The following is a 24,759-nucleotide window of genomic DNA, read 5'->3' as shown; positions in this document are numbered from 1 at the left end:
GGGTTTTGGAGAAGAATGATGGTAACCAGGAGTGGCTTGAATACCAAAATGTTTATTTGTTTAATCTGAACATTTTTGAACCATTGCTATGAGCTTGATGATGGAGACATAATTGAGGAGGTACAGTTTCTGCCACCTCCAGAGGCTCTAGGGGAGCCTCTGCTCCTGGCCTCTTCTAGCCTCTGGTGGCTACCTGCATTCCTTGGCTTGTGGCCACATCACTCATTCCTTGTCTCTGTGGTCACTGCCTTCTCCTGTTCTGTCTGTGGTCAGATCTCCTTCTGCCTCTTTTTTGAAAGAATATATGTGATTGCATTTAGGGTCCACCATGATAGTCCAGCTTCCCAGGTGGCACTAGTGGTAAAGAACTTGCCTGTCAGTGCAAGAGATGTAAGAGACACGGGTTCAGGTTCGATCCCTGGGTCGGGAAGATCCCCAAGAGGACAGCGTGGCAACCCGCTGGAGAATTCCATAGACAGAGGAGCCTGACAGGCTACAGTCCATGGGGTTGCAAAGAGTCAGACAGACTGAAGCGATTTACAGGCATGATATTCCAGGATGATCCCTCCATCTTAAAAGATTTAATTTAATCATATCTACAAAGTTTTGTTTTGTTTTTTTTTTCCTTTTCTGCTTAGGTAATGTTTACAGGTTCAAAGGATTAATACCTTATGTGGGTATCTTTTGAGAGGGTCATAATATAGCCAAGATATTTGTTAATCTGTGTATTGAAGGTGAAGAGATTAATTACTTAAAGTCACAAAGTTAGAATTAACTTCTCTCTCTTTATATATTTGTTTCCCGTCTGTGTACCACCTTTTGGAAGAAAGTAATATTCTGTGTTTATGTGGATTTGTTATACAGTCAAGTTTAGGGATTCTTTTTTGTTTTCTAAAAGACTTATTATTTTGAGATAATTGTAGAATTACATGCAATTTTTAAGAAATAATACAAAAAATCCCCCATGTTCCCTTTATACAGTTTTTCCCAATGTACAGTATTACAACCAGAATATTGAGATTGATACAGCCGAGATACTGAACACCTTCCCCACACAGATTCCTTCTATGGTCCTTTGATAGCTACACATCCCTTTCTCTGACCTCTGGCTATCACTAATGTGTTCTCAATTTCTAGAATTCTGTCATTGCAAGAATGTCACTTAAATGGAATTATACAGTAGGTAACCTTTGGAGATTTATCTTTTTTTCACTTAGCATGATTCCCTGGACATTCATCCAAGTTGTTTTATGTATCAACTTAAATTTATTCAGTAGTTTATTCTTTTTTCTTGCTTAGTATTTTTGTATAGTCTTCAGTATTTTTTGGTATTGCATGTGCATGCACAGTTGTGCCTGTCTCTTTGTGACCCTGTAGACTGTAACACTGATGTGAAGAATTGACTCACTGAAAGAGACCCTGATACTGGGCAAGACTGAAGGCGGGAGGTGGAGGGGATGACAGAGGATGAGATGGTTGGATGGCATCACTGACTCAATGGACATGAGTTTGAGTAAGCTCCAGGAGTTGGTGATGGACAAGGAAGCCTGGCATGCCCCAGTCCTTGCGGTCACAAAGTGTCAGACACGACTGAGCAACTGAACTGAACTGAGACTGTAGCCCACCAGGCTCCTCCTCCAGGGGATTTTCCTCCAGGGGATCTTCTGGGCACAAGGATGGAATCTGTGTCTCCTGTGTTGCCAGGCAGATTCTTTACCATAGAGCTACCTGGTAATGTAGCCACTGAAGGACATCTTGCTTTTTTTCTAATTTTTGGCTGTTTTCACTAAAGCTGCAGAGAAGATTCATGTACAGGTTTTATGTGAACATAAATTTTATTTCATTGGAATAAATGCCCAGGAATGCAGTTACTACACCATATGGTAGTTGTATGGGTACATTGAACTCTTAATTCTCTTCCATTCTGATGCTAATACCAAACTGCTAATTATCGTTGCTTTGTGGTAAGTTTTGAAAACGGGAAGTATCTCCTACTTTCTTTTTCGAAATTGTGTTGTTTTTTTCTGGGTCCCTTGTAAGGCCTTACAAATTTTAGAATCAGCTTGTTGGTTTCAACAAAGATGTCAGCTGTGGATCTGTTTGTCAGTGATTTTTAATACTATTTTCATTGAATTGTACAACTATTACCACAATTCATTTTAGAACATTTTCACCTCAGTAAGAAACCCTGTATCCATTAACAGGGACACCTCATCTTCTTTCATCCTCCTCTACCTTTGACCTAGGCAAATACTCGCCTTCTGCCTATGCTAGGCATTTCCTTTAAGTAGAACTACACAATATATGGCCTTTTGTAACTGGTTTCCTTCACTTCTTAGCATAATGTTTTAAAGGTTCATCCCTGTTGTAGCATATAACAATACTTAATTCCTTTTTATGTCCGAGTAATAATCCATTGTGTGGATATACCACTTTTTATTTATCCATTCATCAGTTGATGGAGATTCATATACAAGTTTTTGCATAATTTTTTTGTGTAATTGTGCTGTAATTTTTTTGGGGGGGTATATATGTGGGAGTTGAATTTCTGGGTCATAGGGTAGCTTATGTATTTAATCTTGTTAGGACTTTTCCAGACTCTCCCATTTTACAATCCCCTTGCAGTGTGTGGGGGTTTCCATGTTTCTCCATCCTCCTCCAACACTTGCTAGTGTCTTTTTGATTATAACCATTCTAGAGAAGTTGTAATAAAACATTCTCTTGTAATAAAACTTCTCTTAAAGAATAAAAAAAATCTTTATTACAATAAAATACAATATTTTATTGTAATAAAATATATTTCATAATAATTCACTCCTAAATTCTTCACCATATATCTTCTAAAAACAAGGTCATACATTATAACAAGAGTATAATATAATACTGTTTAATATAATACTGTTGTTTAATATACAATCCATACCTATGTTTCCTCAGTTGTCCTTTATAGATGTTTATTTCTGTATTAAGAATCCAATCAAAGAAGTGTTTTCATGTCTGTTTAGCTTCTTCAATCTAGAGTAGTTGTAAGAAAACATTCTCTTGGATGTGAGGTGATCTCTCATTGCAGTTTTGACTTGCATTTCCCTGATGACAAATGATGTCATCTTTTCATGTGGTTATTAGGCATTTGTATATTTTCTTTGGGGAAATATCTATTCAGATCTTTTGCTCATTTTTTCCTCTGTTATTTTTTAAATCATGAAAATATAACATGTTTGCAAGAGACTTGGAAAATACAGAGCAAATTTACATGTAGTTCTACTATATATTACAATTTAAGTAGATAAATTAAGATTTTTAGTTGGAGTTTCAATATCAAGCTCAAAAATTAATAGAATGACTATACATAGAAGGAAGGATATAGTAGACCTGAAAAGCACTATGAACCAATTCAACATAATTAAGATTTATATGACTTTGCCCATTTTTAATTGGCTTATTGTCTTTTTACTACTGAGTTATACAAGTTCTTCATATATTGCAGTTAGAAGCCCTTTATCCTTTGTATGATTTGTAGAAGTTTTCTTCTATTCTGTAGGTTGTCTTTTCAATTGAAATGCAGTTTGCAGTTGATTTTCTTTATTTCTTTCTTTTAAGTTTATTTTTAATTGAAGGATAATTACTTTACAGTATTGTGTCGGTTTCTACCAAACATCAACATTAATCAGCCTTTTCTGATATGTTTATCTTGTATCTGCAGCCTTACTGAATTCACACTATTGGAGGTTCTAAGACGTTTTGGGACAGATCCTTTGGGATTGTGTATGTAAACCATCATGTCATCTGCAAATAGGGACAGGTTTATTTCTTCTTTCTGTGTGGCTTTTGTTGCCTTTTTTTGCCTTCTTCCATTGAGTAGAATTTCCAGTACTGTGTTGTACAAGAGTGGTGAGAGTAAACATCCTTGTTCTCAATAATAGAGGCAATGAATGCAGTGTTCATTTTATTCATTTATCATTATGTGCAGTAATGTTTGCTGTTTTTTTAAAATAGATGCTCATTATTTAGTTGAGGAAGTTTCCTGTATTCCATCGTTTTTATGAGAGCTTTTCTCTTGAACAGGATTTATTTATTATCATTATTATAGCTGTTACCAAGTTTTCTGGTCTCTTTTTTTAACTTTTTATTTTATATTGGGGTATAATTGATTAACAGTGTTGTGATAGTTTTGTGATGATAGTGTTGTGTATAGCAAAATGATTCAGTTATACATGTGTATATTCTTTTTCAAATTCTTTCCTATTTAGGTTCTTACATAATATTAAGCAGAGTTTCTTGTGCTATACGGTGGGTCCTTACTTGTTATTCATTTTGTTTATTAAAAAAAATTTTTTTTTCCTCTGTACAGCTCAACTCACTAAATTTTTATTTTAAATGAATTGGTGTTTATGGTATGTATGATGTCACAGACAGTGACCATACAATAGTTTATATTGTTGTGAACAGGCACAGTTGAAAAGTGGCTGACTTGCTACCCTTATATTACACAGGAGTAGGTCAGTTAGGGAGTTAAAATAATAGTCAACAGAATGCTTTTCTTATTTTAACTTTTCATTTTGTATTGGAGTATAGCTGATTAGCAAGCAATGTGGTGATAGTTTCAGGTGAAGAGTGAAGGAACTTAGCCATATACATACATGTATCTATTCTCCCCCAATCTCCCCTCCCATCCAGGCTGCCACATAACACTGAGCAGAATTCCATGTGCTCTAAGTGGGTCCTTGTTGGTTGTCCATTTTAAATATAGCAGCAGTGTACATGTCAGTCCCAGACCCCTTAACTATAACAGGATTGATCTTTATCAGATGATTTCTTCTGTGTAGACTGGTATGATCGTGTAAATATGTGGTTTTTCAGTTTGTTAGTATGTGGGTTACATTGATTCTTGATTATTGAACTAAGGATTTTTGTGATTATATTCATGTATTGCTCTATAGGTTTTTTTGTTTTGTAATGTCTTTTCCTGGTTTTTGAGGGTTTTTTTTTTTTTTTTTGGAGGGCTTCCCTTGTAGCTCAGTCGATAAAGAATCTTCCTGCAGTACAGGAGACCTGGGTTCGATCCCTTAGTTGGGAAGGTCCCCTGGAGACGGAAATGGCAGCCCACTCCAGTATCCTTGCCTGGAAAATTTCATGGACACAGGAGCCTGGTGGGCTGCAGTCCATGGGGTCCCAAAGAGTTGGGCACGACTGAGGGACTAACATTAACACACTACACTTCCTGGTTTTTGCATCAGGGAGATTACTAGATTCCTAAAGTGATCTTGTGTTTTCCAAAGAGATTGCGTTAATTCTTCAAACATTTGGCAGAATTCTCTAATGAAATGATCTGGGCCAGGAGATTTCTTTTGGGGGAGGTTTTTAATTACAAGTTTAATTTCCTTAATAGTTACAGGGCTGTTCAGATTGTTCATTTTGAGTGAGTTGTGGACTTTCGAGGAATCGGTCCGTTGACACACAACACAGGGCTCCTCCCTGCTGCCGGGTGGAGGGGGGAGTTTCAGCTCCTCTCTAGGCCTTTGCTGACAGACTCTGCCTCCTTGCTGTTCCCCACACGGCCTCAACTGACACCACTGGGAGGGGATGGCCTTCTAACGCCTGGAGATAGAGAACGTCCTGACTCTCTACTAGGCTGTCTCATACCATTCTGGTGGAGATGAGAAGGGGAGCCTCATTCCTGTCATAGACGTACAGGCTCTCCAGGTGTTCTCCCTAGATGCTGTGGGGCAGGGGGCAGGCGTCCTTAGCAAGGCAAGGAAGTTCTGCCTTTGGTATCATCCCCACAGGTGAAGGTGGGAGGTGAGGGAGGGAGTAAGGGGGGCCTCCTGTAATGTTGAGGCACAACAGTAGATAGCCTGGTGAGAGGGGACGTTTAGGCTCCTTACTTGGCTTCCCTTGTCACGGGGTGAGGGTGAGCTACAGTTTACTCTATGGTTTTTGGCTGGAGTGCCAGTGGTTATTGTCTACAAGTTTTCTGTTTTGCTCTGCTGCTCTTTTCTTGGTTCTCTGAAAGAGCAGGGACTTTATTTGTCTGCCTCCACTGGCATTTCTGGGTTATTGGCTGCTTCAGCTCTGTGTCCATGCAATATTTGAGGCAAAAGGAAAACCCAGAGAATTCACCACCATGTTGTTCCTCGGATCCCAAGGTCCCTCCCAAGCTAAAGTGCCTTCTCTCCACCTTCAGAGTCTTCTTTTGTTTGTTTTACATATAATGTCCTGAATGTTCATCAGAAGGACTGATGTTGAAGCTGAAGCTCCAATAATTTGGCCACCTGATGTGAAGAACTGACTCATTAGAAAAGACCCTGATGCTGGGAAAGATTGAAGGCAGGAGGAGAAGGGGATGACAGGATAAGTTGGTTGGATGGCATCACCGACTTGATGGACATGAGTTTGAGCAAGCTCAGGGAGTTGGTGATAGACAAGGAAATTTGGAGTGCTGCAGTCCACGGGATTGCAAAGAGTCGGACACGACTGAGTGACTGAACCAATAATGTCCAGGGTTTTTATTTGCTCTTAGCTGGAGCAGTAGGAGCAGTACATCTACTGGATTTTATGGAGCAGTAGTTGGAATAGGATTAATTTTTTTTTTAATGGAAGAAAACATAGGGTAGAAATTAAGATACATGAATTGGCTAGTTAGACACTTATGTTAGTTTTGGATCAGTTACTTGGAAGTGACAGTTTAACTGTGTCTTCTTTTCCCGTACAGAGTAACTGTTTGTCAGTGTTCAGTAAAACCAAATCCTCATTAGTTTTAGATCTCTTTTAAAGAAGCTTGAAAATCCAATGAACTAATTTATTTCTGCATTTATATATATTATAAATGCATTGTAATTCTACATTTCTGGCTTAGTGTGTGATAGAAAAAAATTTATTGTAGTGAAAGTGTAGTTTTATAGAGAGACTAACTCAGTTTTTCTAATAGAGATCTTGAAGCTGTGGATTCTTTTCTTAAAGAAGAAAAAGGCATTGTGCATGGTGGTTAAGAACTACATAAGGAAAATTTGTGGAAGTCTTTGAAATGTACAAAACAGATTATGGGGTATCTTGGAAACTGGGTGGTCTGAAACACGTTTCCTGGAGATTTGATCTATGGAATCTGCAGCTTTTATTATTTTTTTACTTATAACTTTGTAAGTTGTGAATAACTGACAGCAGTGCAGATTACTCTTGTCTTTGGACATGCGGATTAATTTTGTTGGTTGGAGGTACTATTGATTTCTTTTCCTCTTTTATGGGAGAAGCCAGTTTTAGATCTATTAAGCAAATACATTTCACCATTTCCAGTTACTTGTGTGTTTGTGTTCTTTGGATTCACTTTAGAACCAGATGAAGCATGTTATTTATTCCATAATTAATTAATGAGTTAAGTAAAATCATAGGTGTTCATTTTATATTTGTATGAGAAACACAATGTTATCTTTTTGTTTGTTTAAATTATCCTTTTAACAACTTGAATTCTGATGTGCTTGAATCCCACTGTAACACTTACTGTCATTGTGATTTGGAGCAGGGAGTTTTATCTTTTAACCTGAGTCTGTCTACCCACTATAAAAAGGGGTCACGGTGCTATTTTCCTGTTGATGTTTTTGTGAGGACTGAAGAAATGTTGTAAGGAACACCCATCTCACTGCACCTCGTACATCTTAAGAACTTTGTTTTTTACTGTTATAAGGCTGTGGGCAACTATTTTACCTTCCTGAGACTTAATCTATTTTTTTAAAAAAGGAACTTTTTTACTTGGTTGTTAGGCCATAAGTTTTACTAGTCATAATTGCAAAGAATGGAAGAAGTAGCAGTAGTTGCTTTTGGAAGGAAGAGCATTTTAAACATGCAAGAGAAATGTCAAGTTGGATCTGGTGAGCCATTCATTAGGACAGCAGCCTGGTAATTTGATCAGTAAACATTGATTGAGGGGACCCTGCTGTGCTGGCCTGTGTACTGGGAAGAAGCAGTAGGGCTGGAAATGGGGCTTACCAAAGTAACAGGAATATTTTTTTTGCCATAAAACAATTTGGAAAGTGGATCAGGATAAGATGAAAGACTTGGAGCTCAATACCCTGATGGATGTGGGCATGCTCACCAGTGAGTAGAAGTGGAAGGGCTGAGTTTTGTTAAACAGGGAAGGCCATTTGGAGTTGTAAGGGCAATTGGGGGTGTGTGGGGAGGTGGGACGATTGAAGAAGAGGGAGGAGCTGGAAAAATGGCTCCAGGATAACTGTTACTTAAATTGACCATTCCCTGTGACCCTCACTATTGACCAGTGTTTTTACCTAGGGGTTTTTTGGGCTTTTGGGGGTTTAGGTAGATGGGAGCAGGACTGAGTTGGTGAACTGGTCGAGCTAAAAGAGGGGGTCCTTAGACTGAGAGAATTTAAGTCCCTTAGAAATTAGCACTGGTCTGGGAAAGGCCTTGGCCTTCTGGGAAAGACCTGTAATTGGAGCAAGCCAGGGGATGGTTCAAGGCAAGGGTATCCCCAGCTACTCTTAGTTTAGGAGAGTGAGAATAATTCCAGCTGCACTACCAGGTGAGTATGGGGAGGAAGAAGACTTTCCTCTGCCTTCACAATCCTTCTGACTGGTCTAAGAATTAAATTGACATGAGACAGTTTAATGGGAGAAATCAATCCTAACTTTGTAAATACAGGAGTCCCACGTACATGAGAAGGTCAGAAACTTCACATCCATGGGATGTTCAAAGACAGAAAGGTAAGATGAGGTCTGTATGTCATTTCTGAGCTGAAGGACTTCCAAAGTACACACGTGTGTGCTCAGTCATGTCCGACTCTCCGTGACCCTATGGGCAGTAGCCCGCCAGGCTCCTCTGTTCGTGGGGATTCCCCAGGCAAGACTACTGGAATGGGTTGCCATACCGCTCTCCTGGGGATCATCTTGACCCAGGGATCGAACTCACGTCTCTTTCTTCTCCTGTGCTAGCAGGCAGGTTCTTTACCACTAGCGCTACCTGGGAAGCCCAGGACTTCCAAAGAGAGGAAGGTTATTCACAGAACGGAAGAAGAAGAGCAGGTGTTGGGTAATTAGATGGTTGTCCTGTCTTACAGATAGGGCCACTTAGATAGTTAATGCTGATAGTTACTCTCTTTCTGACAGAAATCCTCAATTTAGATTCTTCTTGGTGGTCAAGGGAGAGGCAGTAGTGATAGGTGAACAGTGATTTGTGATCTCCGAAGATTTAGCTTCGGGACCAGAAATGAGGCTTGACCACTCAGGGCTCTTGTGTGGCAGAAGTTTTATTACAGTGAAAGGGGACAGAAAAAGCTTCTGACATAGACATCAGAAGGGGGCGGAGAGTGCCCCACTCGCTAGTCTTTAGCAAGGAGATTACATACTTTTTAATTAGTTATTACAGTAAATCAAAAGAATGTCTCAAGGTTGGTAAAAATTTTGTCAGACCCACTCCCACAATTTACATTTTAGAATAACAGGATTAGAACTTAACAATAGGAAGATCCTACCAGACCCACTCCCATAATATATGTTCTGAGATGTCAGGATTAGTCAGGTTTTCAGGAAGAAGAAACTGCCCTCCAGCAGGATATATTATTGTTATATAATCCCTAGTACAGAGTTTAAACTGAGTTGTTTGTTGTGTAATCATCAGTTTAAAGGACTTAAAGGAAAAAACTGTTTTATGTGACTAAGACTAAGGAATTTAGAGGGAAAAAAAAAGTTTGTCCCTTCCTCCTCCTTGAGAATTCCAGATCCCTATCTCCTGGAGAACCCCAGGCCCCTCTCTCCTTGGGGACTCCCGAACTTCTTATAAACCTGCCTAGGAATTGACTCTCTCAGTTGTATCTCTTGGACCTCCAGAATCTGGATTGATTTCAGCTCAAAATAGCCTTCTCGCAAGAGGGGCACATCTTGGGGATGCACGTTCTGAACCTTTCCATGAACAAGGAGTTTATACATTGACAGGTAACCATAGTTATACCCGGCTTATACACTGATTCTGACTTAACAAAGTACTACTATAAACAAAAGCAAGAGTCTGCCCAAACATATTTTAAAGTTTTATGCATAGTAAAATAGTCCTTGTAATTTGGCTTTAGACTTGGGCCCAGGAGGTGGGGAGAGTGTCGAGTCTGCTTGCTTTCTTACAGAAGGTCTTAAGGTTCCTCCTGCCATCACTGGAACCTGAATACCCCAGGTGTTGGGTGGGGAGGGGAGCTGCCCCTTAGCCCATTCCTTCTGGAGCTTGAGATCTGAGCTCTGATTTTGCCTTCACTGTCCAAATTCTGGCTAAGGGTGTTGTGGTGAGGGGAAAGCTGAAGCTTCGAGGACCCAGCTGGTTTTAGCACTCCAGCCTTGGGCTTCCCAGGTGGCGCTAGTGGTGAAGAACCTGATGCAGGTTTGATCCCCAGGTTGGGAAGATAACTGGAAGGAGGGCACGGCAACCCACTCCAGTATTCTTGCCTGGAGAATCCCATGGACAGAGGAGCCTCGTGGGCTACAGTCCCTGGGGTCGCAAAGAGTCAGGCACAACTGAAGAGACTTTGCACTCACCCACTGCATCATGTCTTCTCTCTCTGGAGCCTGAGGGCATGGATATTGGGTATTGGGCTCTCTCTGCTCTCTGGCATTCCTAACCTAAGCACAGTCCTGCAGGTTTCCTGAGTTAATAAGCCTGTTCATCAATCTAGTCAGTACTTGAATGTCTCAGTTCCATGGCCCCTTAGCCCTTTTGTACCAGGACCCATATGACTACCACTAGGCCCAAATTCCACTTTGCCTTTCTTCTCCCGCTTGTCACCTTCATTGGCTGAAAGGGTTGGAACTTTCTTCTGTTAGCAACAAAAGGATAAGATGATGTGTAAGGTGTAGGGAAGAGTAAATTGTGATGCTTCAAAACGGTGGGCAATTAACAACACAGTTTCTAGTTATTGAATGTGCTTTCTAAAAGCTGGCAGTAAAAGCTCTGAATGTCTGTGTAATGGTTTCCATGCTTGAAATGTTCATCCTGCTTCATGTGTCTTTACAGAAGATTTCCTAAATTGATCATAGTTGTCCTGTTTATGTTGTGTTGTTGAAATGTTCTGTGGTTGTTCCATAAACTTTTCTTTGAAAAATAAACATTTCTGTTAGAGAGATGTATTATAGGTTTCCTGTTGATAGAAAATAAAATGATCCTTTTCTATCAAAGAACAAAACCCAGCATTTCTGTTTGGCATTTAGTCATATGATTCTTTTTGAATCTTTATGTTAAAAGTGAGGTATACCCTGTTGTTCAAAATATTGAACCAAATATGTCTTAGAATTCAGCCCTTGCATTTTCTGCTGTGTGTGGTAACTTGCTTTTTTTTTTTTTTTTTTTTTTGACTTAGATGGTTATGTAACACCATTAGTTGATATCCTCCTTTGAGTAGTGATGGCCTTTTTGTGTGTATGTTGTGGGTGGGGGCAGATTTTATCTCCATGGAAAACTCTGACAACTGATTCTGGCTGTGATCTCCCCAATCACTGGGCTCACATTCTCCTTCTGTCTAGGGTCCATTTGAAATCCCTGGTCATTGCCACCAGTTTCAGCTTGGCTAACACTAAATTCATTCTCAATCTCCTCTTTGTTTGCCTGGATATGCCTGTTTCTGTCTGTTTAGTCATCCAGGCTTGAAGCAGTTTGACACCCACTTCTTTTTCCCCCCTAGTGTTTCGTCTTTTGTAATGTTTCTGATTTTTTTTTTCTTCCTTATCTTTATGCTTGTATTATTTTTATAGCCTACTACTTGGTTTTTAAGATAATAGCTTCCATTTATTGTGTATGTGAGATAATAAAGAATATATCTGGTCTTTGTCCCTGGTTCCAGACACAGACCTTCAAAAACCCTTGGAATTTTCTGAGTTATAGGACTGTCCTTTGTTCATAAGTCCCCTTTAACCATACCTGAGTTTATGCTAATAAAGTGACCCAGGGTGGGCCCACACATAGTTGTAAGGGAGGGGCTGGTCATACCAGAAAGATTTTGCTCTTTTTAAAAATTTTTGTGAGATTGTCATTTTTATTTAATCTATAACCCGAAGCTGCTAATTGGTTTTTGTTTTGTTTCTCTTAAAGATTATACTCCATTTATAGTTCCTATAAAATATTGGCTGTATTCCTTGTGTTGTACAGTGTATCCTTGCAGCTTATTTTGTATGTAATAGTTTGTATCTTTTAATCACCTACCCCTATATTGTCCCTCCTCCCTTTGCTCTCCCCACCCGTAACCACTAGTTTGTTCTCTATATTTGTGAGTTTGTTTCTTTTTTTTTACTATATTCACTAGTTTGTTTTATTTTTTAGATTCCACACATAAGGAATATCATCCAGTATTTGTATTTTTCTGACTTATTTCACTTACCTTCCAGTCGATCCATGTTGTTGTAGGTGGCAAAATTTCATTTTTTTTCATGGCTGAGTATTCCATAATCCATTCATCTATTGATGGACACTTAAGTTGCTTCCATATCATGGTATTGGAAATAATGCTGTGAACATTGAAGTGCATGTATCTTTTTGAGTTAGTGGTTGTTGTTGTTGTTTTTTCACTTATATATCCAGGCATGGAATTGCTGTTCAGTACAGTTCAGTCACTCAGTCGTGTCTGACTCTTCGCAACCCCATGGACTGCCGCACACCAGACCTCCCTGTTCATCACCAATTCCTGGAGTTTACTCAAACTCATACCCTTCTCCTACCTTCAATCTTTCCCAGCATCAGGGTCTTTTCCAGCATGTCAGTTCTTTGCACCAGGTGGCCAAAGTATTGGAGTTTCAGCTTCAGCATCAGTCCTTCCAATGAATATTCAGGACTGATTTCCTTTAGGATGTACTCATTGGATCTCCTTGCTGTCCAAGGGACTTAAGAGTCTTCTCCAATACCACAGTTCAAAAGCATCAATTCTTCAGTTCTTAGCTTTCTTTATAGTCCAACTCTCACATCCATAAATGACTTCTGGACAAACCATAGCTTTGACTTTGTTGGCAAAGTAATGTCTTTGCTTTTTAATGTGCTGTCTAGGTTGGTCATAACCTTTCTTCCAAGGAGTAAGCGTCTTTTAATTTCATGGCTATAGTCACCATCTACAGTGATTTTGGAGCCCAGGAAAACAGCCTGTCACTGTTTCCATTGTTTTTCTATCTATTTGCCATGAAGTAATGGGACCAGATGCCATGATCTTAGGTTTTTGAATGTTGAGTTTTAAGCCAACCTTTTCACTCTCCTCTTTCACTTTCATCAAGAAGCTCTTTAGTTCTTCTTTGCTTTCTGCTGTAAATGTGGTGTCATATGCATATCTGAGATTATTGATATTTCTCCTGGCAGTCTTGATTCCAGCTTGTGCTTCATCCAGTCCAGCATTTCTCTTGATGTACTCTGCGTATAAGTTAAATAAGCAGGGTGACAATATACAGCCTTGACGTACTCCTTTTCCCATTTGGAACCAGTCTGTTGTTCGTGTTCAGTCCTAACTGTTGCTTCCTGACCTGCATACAGGTTTCTCAAGAGGCAGGTCTGGTGGTCTGGTATTCCTGTCTCTTTCAGAATTTTCCACAGTTTATTGTGATCCACACAGTCAAAGGCTTTGGCATAGTCAATAAAGCATAAATAGATGTTTTTCTGGAACTCTCTTGCTTTTTGGATGATCCAGTGAATGTTGGCAATTTGATCTCTGATTTCCTCTGCCTTTTCTAAGTCCAGCTTGAACATCTGGAAGTTCACAGTTCATGTACTGTTGAAGCCTAGCTTGGAGAATTTTGAGCATTACTTTGCTAGTGTGTGAGATGAGTGCAATTGTGTGGTAGTTTGAGCATTCTTTGGGATTACCTTTCTTAGGGATTGGAATGAAAATGGACCTTTTCCAGACCTGTGGCCACTGCTGAGTTTTCCAAATTTGCTGGCATATTGAGTGCAGCACTTTCACAGCATCGTCTTCTAGGATTTGAAATAGCTCAACTGGAATTCCATCACCTCCACTAGCTTTGTTCGTAGTGATGCTTCCTAAGGCCCACTTGACTTCACATTCCAGGATGTCTGGCTGTAGGTGAGTGATCACACCATCGTGATTATCTTGGGTAATGAAAATCGTGGGTCATGAAGATCTTTTTTGTACAGTTCTTCTGTGTATTCTTGCCACCTCTTCTTAATATTTTCTGCTTCTGTTAGGTCCATACCATTTCTGTCCTTTATTGAGCCTATCTTTGCGTGAAATGTTTCCTTGGTGTCTCTAATTTTCTTGAAGAGATCTCTAGTCCTTCTCATTCTATTGTTTTCCTCTGTTTCTTTGCATTCATCACTGAGGAAGGCTTTCTTATCTCTCTTGGCAGTTGTTTGGGACTCTGCATTCAAATGGGTATATCTTTGCTTTTCTCCTTTGCCTTTCACTTCTCTTCTTTTCACAGCTATTTGTAAGGCCTCCTCAGACAACCATTTTGCCTTTTTGCATTTCTTTTTCTTGGGGATGGTCTTGATCACTGCCTCCTGTACAATGTCAGTTCTTCAGGCATTCTATCAGATCTAATCCCTTGCATCTATTTGTCACTTCCACTGTATAATCATAAGGGATTTGATTAAGGTCATACCTGAGTGGTCTAGTGGTTTTCCCTACTTTCTTCAATTTAAGTCTGAATTTGGCAATAAGGAGGTCATGATCTGAGCCACAGTCAGCTCCTGGCCTTTTTTGCCTACTGTATAGTGCTTCTCCATGTTTGGCTGCAAATAATGTACTCAATCTGATTTCGGTGTTGACCATCATCTGGTGCTGTCCATGTGTATAGTCTTCTCTTGTGTTGTTGGAAGAAAGTGTTTGCTGTGACCAGTGCATTCTCCTTGGCAAAACTCTGTTAGCCTTTGCCCTGCTTCATTCTGTACTCCAAGGCCAAATTTGCCTGTTACTCCAGGTGCTTCTTGACTTCCTACTTTTGCATTCCAGTCCCCTGTAATGAAAAGGACATCTTTTTTGGGTGTTAGTTCTAGAAGATCTTGTAAGTCTTCATAGAACCGTTCAACTTCAGCTTCTTCAGCTTTACTGGTTGGGGCAAAGACATGGAATTGCTGGGTCATATGATAATTCTATTTTTTGTTTTTTTTAGGAATCTCTATGCTGTTTTCCATAGTGGCTGCACGAGTTCACATTCCCACCAGCAGTGTACGTGTTTCCCTTTTTCTCCACATCCTTGCCAACCTTTGTTATTTGTGTTCGTTTTGATGGTAACTGTTCTGACAAGTGTAACATGATATCCTCTTGTGGTTTTGATTTGGTGATTTCTGTGATGATTAGTGAGGTTGAACATCTTTTCCTGTCCCTGTTGGCCATCTTTGTGTCTTCTTTGGAAAAAATGTCTGTTCAGGTCTTCTGCCCATTTTTAAAATTGGCTTTTGTTGTTGTTTGGAAAGATTTAGCTTTTGATTGGGGGGTGGGAAGTACCACCCCCTGATCTCTGGGGTGGGAAGAGGGACTAGAGATTAAATCCAATCACCTGGCTAATGATTTAGTCAACCATGCCTGTATAATGAAGCCCCTCATATAAACCCTGGGATACTGGAGTTTCTGGGTTTTTGAATGTGCTGGCTGGGTGACACTTATGTCTTAAAGAGAGGTCATGGCATCTCTGAATCTCTCTGTCATCTCTTCCTAGACCTTGCCCTGCACATGCCGTCTGCTTGGCTGTTGCTGAGTTGTATCCTTTGATTATAAACTATAATCATTTAAGTATAGTTTTTGTTTTTTAGTGAGTTCTGTGACTCATTCTAGCAAATTATTGCACTTGAAGGAGGATCATGGGAGCCCCTAAATTTATAGCTAAATTAGACATTGATTTTGATAGCTTGGGGATGTCTGAAGCAAGGGCAGTCTTGTTGGGTGTCTTGCCCTTTCACCTGTGGGATCTGATGCTCACGTTCAGTAATAAGCATCAGAATTGTGTTGTAGGACCCCCCAGTTGGTGTCAGAGAATTGGTGTCCGAATACAGTGTGCTCACCCCCTCATCAGGATTGTGTTGTAGGTAATACTCACTATGGCTAGGTAGGCTCTGGTTTTCTCATCCTTGTTTTATAGATAAGGAAAAGGAAGCCTTTAAGAAGCCATATTACTTGCCAGAGTTAGAAAGGTTAGAGAATGCAGTGTTTTCTGATTTTAACCCTTTATGCAAAGCTGACTGCCTCCCTTGCTTTAGATGTTATGGGCTTTTCCAAATCTAGACGAAGGAGTGCTTCTTCTAAAATACACTTTTATTACATCATTTTCAAGCTTAAGAACTTTATTTTCTAGATCATTGCAGGATAAAACCCACACTTCTTAGGCCTCTATCCAAGGCTCACCACGGTCCATCAGGCCCAAACTAGTAACTGTCGCAATCCCTATATAGAAGCAAAGGAAACAAACAACTATTGTATTTCTTGGATGGGCCTCTCATCTTGTATCTCCAGTGAATTGCATTAGAGATGGAAGACATATCTTTCAGTTCCTTATAAACTATAACTGGGAAGTCAGAATATATTTAAAGATTGTCAGTATAAAAATAGCACATGCTGATCAAGTACAGATACTGAAATACTTCTGGAGTTCCAAAGAGCAGCAGCTTCATGGAGCAGATGTATTTGGAGCTCAGTCTTAAAGAGATGGTAGGGTTTTGATAATTGTCATATCTGGAGAGAGGACCCTTGTAGGCCGGAAGCTCATGAATGAAAAAGAATAGAGTGGGTTACTGGACAGGTATGGAAAGGTGGTGTTGATGGCAGTGAATAAACTTATCTGAAGGGAACCTTTTTCTGAAGACCAGGGTTCTAGTCCCTATCTCAAAACATTATTTCAAAAACTGTAGCGTAATATTTTAACTTAACTGAATTTGTGCTCGGTCTCTGTTCTTTGAAACCAGAGTTGTTTGAAATAACCCCAAAACTATTTTAGGACCTCTTTAGGTACAAAGGTGGAGTGATCTTACTGGTTAATACAATTTTACTTAAAAATAAGGTACAAGTACAATTGAGTACAAGTATAATTAAGGTACAAGTATAACCTTTTTATATGTCACCTGAGCTGATCAAAGGACATTTCAAACTATAAAAGTTCAAAAATATTTTCAGTACTGCAACATCAGAATAAATATAGTATTCCAAATAACCAGTCTGAAGGAGATAGCATTGTTTATATTGGGCAGGTTTTGGTAAATATGTATTTTAAAAGGTCTTCTTTGTACCTGAAGTCACTGCATCATTTTATACTTAGTCTCCTGTATTCTGTAGGGTTTGAATCATTCCTGACTCTAAAGCATACGAGTTTTTTGGGCTCCCATTTAAAAAGAAAGTTTAATTTTTTTTGATTTTGTAAATAATACGCATTTTGGAAAATAAATGTATAAAGAACAATCAAAATCACATTATTACTCGGAGGTAATCACTCACCCTTATTAATACTGCACTGTTTTTGTTTATGTAATTACACACACAATTTTGTAATCTATTCTTTTCATTTAATTTTATAAGGATTTTCCCATTTCATAAGATTTTTTAAAAAATATGGCTTCTATTAATATTACAATATGTATAACTTTGTTATTTTGTTTTTCCCTTAAAGTAAAAACAATAATTTACTTACTGTATTTCAAGTGCTTTTTCACTTAATGTATCATCGCTGGCTTTCTCAATGACAGCTTGTATTGTTGTATTTAATTTTTCACTGGCCACATTGTATTCCATTGTAGATATATACCATCATTTAGCCATTTCTCTATTGATGGGCATTTATAATATTTCTTTCACATACAAATAGAATTTCAGTGAGCATATACAATATTTATTAAACTGAAGTACAATTGATTTACAAATATAGTTTCAGATGTACAACATAGTGATTCAGTATTTTTATAGATTATATGCCATTTAAAGTTATTTTAAAATATTGGCTGTATCCCCTCTGCTGTATGATATATCCTTGTAGTTTATTTATTTTATACACAATAGTTTCTCTTAATCCTCTGCCCCTATCTTGCCCCACCTCCTTTCTCTCTCCCCATTGGTAATCAATTAGTAGTGTATGCTCTACATCTATGAGTCTGTTTCTGTTTGGATATATTTATTCGTTTCATTGTGGTAACGTATAGTATTTTCTCTGACTTATTTCACTAAGCATAATACTCTCCAGGTCCATCCATGTTGTTGCAAATGGTAAAACTTCATTCTTTTTTATGGCTGAGTAATTTTCCTGAGTAGAGAATATGGCTGAGTAGAGAACACACTACTTATTACCAAGGTACTTTTATGAGTATTTTTGTAAGATAGAAGTTAGACGTGGAATTATTGGGTAGAAATCTATTTAACTTTTAAATCTTGCCAGCTATGCAGAACTGCCTTTTAAAAGATCTCTATCAGTTTATTCAGTTTATACTCAGGTAATAGTATGTTTAAGAGTCCCTGTGTCCCCACACCCTCACTTTTGCTAGGTATCATCGTTATCAAATATGGAAGGGTAATAGTTGGAAACATGACATCACATTGCTTTCATTTCTTTTTATATTTTTTCTTTAGTGCTTCATATGTGACTATTTTCCTTGCTTATTTTTTCTTTTGCTGTATTTTATTCTAATTCTTAATGCTTTCATAAAGCGTCTGCCCGCAATGCGGGAGACCTGGGTTCGATCTCTGGGTCGGGAAGATCCCCTGGAGAAGGAAGTGGTAACCCACTCCAGTATTCTTGCCTGGAGAATCCCATGGACGGAGGAGCCTGGTGGGCTACAGTCCACAGGGTCGTGAAGAGTCGGACACGACTGAGCCACTTCACTTCACTTCACTTTACATATACCTCTTTAATTCATCTGAAATTTATTTTGATTTTATGGAATGAAAACTGCTTGATTCTGGAGGAGATTCAAGGGCTAGTGGGCCTTGAAATTATGTGTTGGAAAAATTTAGACAATAAAATTTTTTGCTGTTTTTGGAAAGTAGTCCATTTCAAATTCATTTAAAAACTTAGTTTATTTTTACCCAATTCTATAAAGTTTGTTGGAGAAATAAGAAAACTCTGACAACAGAAAGACCCCCTCTTTACCAATGTAGAAGGGACAAAAAACTTGATTTATTGGGTAAATTATTATTTATGTAGATAGTTTAGGAGAGACTGCACAATTTGAGTAGAATTTCATTCATTTTACAGTAAATAGAGATTTAATTTTTCTTTTGTATTTTCAAGAGACAAATGGATGTCTCCTGTGATGGTTTCTTATATACCTGGTGATATATTCCAGAGAGTTCTGAGAGTCAGAAGGTTTGTGACCTTGCATTGTGAAATCTGGAGACTTAAGATTACCTAATTTCTGAGCAAAAGGTTGCCCTGTGTTTTTAAGGAGATACACTGTGGTAGGCAGAAAATGGCTTTCCAAAAGAGAGTCAAGCGCTGATCTCTTGTAACATCATATGGCCAAAAAAGGGTCTTTACAGATGTAATTAAATTGGGGGTCTTGAAGTCGTGCAGTTATCCTGCATTATCTGGTTGAGTCCTAAAGGCAATCACATAAACCCTTCTAAGAGGGAGGCGGAAGGAGATTGTACACATACAGAAGAGGAGGAGCAGCGTGACCCATCAAGGAGGCAGAGATTGGAGTGATGATGCCACAAATCAGGGAATTCTGACCGCGGTCGGAAGCTAGAGGAGGCAGGGAATGGATTCTCCCCTAAAGCCTCTGAAGGGAGTGTTGCCGTGATACTTTAATTTCTATAGCAGCCTACTAATAACTGATTTCAGACTTTCTGCCTCTAAAACTGAAAGAATAACTTTTTGGCGTCCTAAGCCATTAAGTAATTTGTCATAGCAGCCATGGAGGGGAAATATGTCTCCTAAGGAGAGGAGAGCCTTAGCGCTCTCCTCTTTATTAAACTAAGAACATTTCATTTTATTTACCCTTTTATTAATTATTGGTAATAATGCTTGGCTCTTGGCTTCTCTTAGCTAATGACCATTATATATTTATTTGTTCCTATGGACAGAGGAGCCTGGTGGGCTACAGTCCATGGAGTTGCAGAGAGTTGGACATGACTGAGCATACATGCACATACATTGTTGAATAACAGAGGTTAAAGTTAAATAGGCTTCAAAGTGACTTTAAGGTAAAAATGAAAATTTTAACTTCAATGGTATTTGTAAAGTTGATAGTGATAAAATTTGACTGATAAAGATTTTCAGGTTTTTTTAAACCTGAAAAATGAGTAATTTAGAATCATTTATATCATGAGGTTTTTTTTTTTTTAGATTTGCTTTTGAATTGTGAATAAAGTCTATTGCTCTTATTAGTGAAACTGTGATAGTTACTAGATACTTATTATCAGTTTGAATGTTTGACTTTTTTTTTTATGCAATGGAAAGAATTTAAAGTTCATAGAATTTTGTTAAGATTTTCCTCACTTTATAAGTTCTAATTTTTTTTTAACCAAGTAGCAGATTAGAGGGCTTCCCTGGTGGCTCAGGTGGTAAAGAATCCGCCTGCAATGCTGGAGACCTGGGTTTGATCTCCGGGTTGGTAAGAGGATATGGCATCCCACTCCAGTATTCTTGCCTGGAGAATCCCCGTGGACAGAGAACCTGGCGGGCTACAGTCCATGGGGGTTGCAAAGAGTAGGACATGACTGAGCAATTAAGCACAGCCCTGCACATCAGATTGTAACTAATGTCATAATTGAACTTCTGACTTTTTCATTGACAAATCATTTCTTATATTTTTGATGAACTAACCATGTAGAGATTTTTCCAGAGTTTTCTGAAAAGTTTATGTTTTATTTTTTTAAAAGATGATGATTAATTTTCCCCCAATTCTACATCTATTTGAGAATTTATTTTGTTAGAATTTTCAGGACTGTAACCAAACTCATTTTAAAGTTTTGCTTTTTTAGTTTCTTAGTCATATAATTTTAGCTTCATTGATGTTTGTTTTCTTTCATAATACCTTTATTTTAAAATTTTAAGTTGACTGCTTAGTTTATATTCTCTTAAGTTTTATTATTTTAGACAGTGTATATGAGTACAGCTTTGTGTGAATTCCATAGCTTTTGATACGCAGTATTTTAGATTTTTTTCTTAATATTTTGTTATTATTTTTAAACTTTGCTGGATGGCTTATTAAAATATGGATGCTCTAACTCCACTCGACCTATTAAATGAGAATCTCTGGATGTAGGGCCTAAGCTTCTGTGTTTTAGACAAGCTTCCCAGGTAATCTGAGTGTACACCAAAGTTTGAGAACTATGTCTTACTTATATTTTAATTAAAAAAAGTAATTCAACATTATTTAGGAGTTTAAAACTTTCCGTTCATTAGGATTCTTTGTTTTGAATTTATTATTAATTCCTGGTTTTATTGTGTTATAATCAGAAAATACACTTTGTAAATTCATTAAGATTGCCATTATGGCTTAAGAGATGACTGATTTTTTTGTAAATAACCTCCACTGTGGATACTTGATAAAGAGATTATAACATTTGGTTTCTATATCTTAATTTTAAAATGCTGAGATGAAATTCACAAATCATAAAATTAACCTTTTTTAAGTGAACAAATCAGTGGCATTTAGTACATTCACATTGTTGTGCCACTGCTACCTGTCTAGTTCCATGACACTTCATCACCCCAAAAGGAAATCCCATTTCTCCCTTTTCTCCTATGTCCCTGGCAACCATCAGTCAGCTTTCTATCTCTGTGAGTTTACCTATTCTGGATATTTTATATAAATATTATAAATATGTGACCTTTTGTGTCTTGCTTCTTTTGCTTAGTATACTGTTATCAGGGTTCATCAATATTGTAGCATGTATCAGTACTTCATTCCTTTTTAAGGCTGAGTAATGTTCCCTGTATGTATATATGACAGTTTGTTTACCCATTCATCCTTTGATGGGCATTTGGGTTGTTCCTGACTGTGGGTAAATGGTGCTGTTATAAACATTTGTGAACATGTGTTTGAGTATCTAGTTCTAGTTCTTCTGGGTATATACCTAGGAGTAAAAATGCTGGATGATAAAGTAAATCTATGTTTAACTTTTTGAGGAACTGCCAGCCTCTTTTCCCACAGTGGCTGCACCATTTTACATTCTCATCAGTAATGTATGCGGTCTTCCAGATTTTCTGCATCTTCACCAATACTTGTTATTTTCCATTTTAAAAATTATGGCCATCTTTGTTGGGTCTGTAGTAGTACCTCATTGTGTTTTTGATTTGTGTTTCCCTAATATTATCATGAGTTTGAGTAAACTCCAGGAGTTTGTGATGGACAGGGAGGCCTGGCGTGCTGAGATTCATGGGGTCACAAAGAGTCAGACACGACTGAGCGACTGAACTGAACTGAACTGAATATTATCATTGAGCATTTTTTTAATGTGCTTATCAATCATTTGTGTATCTTCTTTGGAGAAATGTCTAATTTAAGTCCTTCACTCACTTAAAACAGGTGTCGCTTTATTGTTGAATTGTAAGAGCTCTTAAGGAGGTGGCAAGAACACACAGAAGAACTGTACAAAAAAGATCTTCACGACCCAGATAATCACAATGGTGTGATCACTGACCTAGAGCCAGACATCCTGGAATGTGAAGTCAAGTGGGCCTTAGAAAGCATCACTACGAACAAAGCTAGTGGATGTGATGGAATTCCAGTTGAGCTATTTCAAATCCTAGAAGATGATGCTGTGAAAGTGCTGCACTCAATATGCCAGCAAATTTGGGGAACTCAGCAGTGGCCACAGGACTGGAAAAGGTCAGTTTTCATTCCAATCCCTAAGAAAGGCAATCCCAAAGAATGCTCAAACTATTGCACAGTAGCACTCATCTCTCACGCTAGTAAAGTAATGCTCAAAATTCTCCAAGCCAGGCTTCAGCAATATGCGAACTGAGAACTTCCAGATGTTCAAGCTGGCTTTAGAAAAGGCCGGGGAACCAGAGATCAAATTGCCAACATCCACTGAATCATCGAAAAAGCAAGAGAGTTCCAGAAAAACATCTATTTCTGCTTTATTGACTATGCCAAAGCCTTCGACTATGTGGATCACAATAAACTGTGGAAAATTCTGAAAGAGATGGGAATACCAGACCACCAGACCTGCCTCTTGAGAAACTTGTATGCAGGTCAGGAAGCAACAGTTAGAACTGGACATGGAACAACAGACTGGTTCCAAATAGGAAAAGGAGTACGTCAAGGCTGTATATTGTCACCCTGCTTATTTAACTTATATGCAGAGTACATCATGAGAAACGCTGGGCCGGAAGAAGCACAAGCTGGAATCAAGATTGCCGGAAGAAATATCAATAACCTCAGATATGCAGATGACACCACCCTTATGGCAGAGAGTGAAGAACTAAAAAGCCTCTTGATGAAAGTGAAAGAGGAGAGTGAAAAAGTTGGCTTAAGGCTTAACATTCAGAAAACTAAGATCATGGCATCTGATCCCATCACCTCGTGGGAAATAGATGGGGAGACAGTGGAAACAGTGTCAGACTTTATTTTTTTGGGCTCCAAAATCACTGCAGATGGTGATTGCAGCCATGAAATTAAAAGACGCTTACTCCTTGGAAGGAAAGTTATGACCAACCTAGACAGCATATTAAAAAGCAGAGACATTACTTTGCCAACAAAGGTCTGTCTAGTCATAGCTATGGTTTTTCCAGTGGTCATACATGGATGTGAGAGTTGGACTGTGAAGAAAGCTGAGCGCCGAAAAATTGATGCTTTTGAATTGTGGTGTTGGAGAAGGCTCTTGAGAGTCCCTTGGACTGCAAGGAGATCCAACCAGTCCATCCTAAAGGAGATCAGTCCTGGGTGTTCACTGGAAGGACTGATGCTGAAGCTGAAACTCCAGTACTTTAGCCACCTTATGCAAAGAGTTGACTCACTGGAAAAGACCCTGATGCTGGGAGGGATTGGGGGCAGGAGGAGGAGGAGGAGGGGATGACAGAGGATGAGATGGCTGGATGGCATCACTGACTTGATGGGTGTGAGTTTGAGTCAACTCTGGGAGTTGGTGATGGACAGGGAGGCCCGGCATGCTGCAGTTCATGGGGTCGCAAAGAGTCGGACATGACTGAGCGACTGAACTGAACTGAACTGAAGAGCTCTTTAATATTCTGTATACTAGGCCCTTGACTTGCAAAAGTTTTTCCCTCTTATGTGCATTGTCTTTTCACTTTCTTGATACTGTTTTTTGATGCACAGATGTTTTAAATTTTTGATCAAGTCCAATTTATCTATTTTGTTTTCTTTCACTCATAGTTTTAGTGTCATATCTAAGGATCCATTGCCAAATCTAAGGTTGTGAAGATTTATGCATATGTTTTATCTAGGAGTTTTATAGTTTCAGCTCTTACATTTAGATTATTGATCCATTTTGAATTAATTTTTGTCTGTGGTGTAATACCAAAGTCAGTTCATTCTTTTGCATGTGGAAATCCAGCTGTTCTTGTATTATTTCCTGCAGACTATTCTTTCCCCATTGAGTGGTCTTGGCACCCATGACAGAAATCTGTTGACCATAGACATATGGGTATATTTCTGGACTCTCACTTTTATCCCATTGATCTGCATGTCTTTTCCTATGCTACTACCATACTGTTTTTGTTACTGTAAGCTTTGTGGTAAGTTTTGAAATTGGAAAGTTTGAGTCTTTCAACTTTGTTCTTTCTTTAAATTAAATGTTTGGCTACTCGGGACCCCTTGCAATTCCATACGAATTTGAGGACCAGCTTTTCCATTTCTGCAAAAAAGGCTGTCAGAATTTCAAAAGGGATTGCACTA

General features: G+C 38.6%; 1 protein-coding gene across 3 annotated transcripts in view; it reads left to right on the top strand.

Annotated features, from left to right (window-relative positions):
• LCLAT1 (lysocardiolipin acyltransferase 1) overlaps positions 1 to 24,759 on the top strand; it is a 185,045-nt gene that overhangs the window by 7,180 nt on the left and 153,106 nt on the right. Inside the window, exon 2 of one of the 3 annotated variants that reach the window (XM_070480761.1) lies at positions 15,087 to 15,142. The exons of the other annotated variants lie outside the window; for them this stretch is intronic. The gene's annotated coding sequence lies outside the window, so the exon portion shown is untranslated. The remainder of the gene's footprint in view (positions 1 to 15,086; positions 15,143 to 24,759) is intronic. 3 annotated transcript variants of the gene reach the window in all.

Source organism: Odocoileus virginianus, chromosome 2 (genome assembly GCF_023699985.2).
Source record: "Odocoileus virginianus isolate 20LAN1187 ecotype Illinois chromosome 2, Ovbor_1.2, whole genome shotgun sequence".
Classification (NCBI taxonomy): domain Eukaryota; kingdom Metazoa; phylum Chordata; class Mammalia; order Artiodactyla; family Cervidae; genus Odocoileus; species Odocoileus virginianus.
The sequence above is the reverse complement of the archived record's forward strand: the minus strand, read 5'-3'. Positions and strand labels throughout refer to the sequence as shown.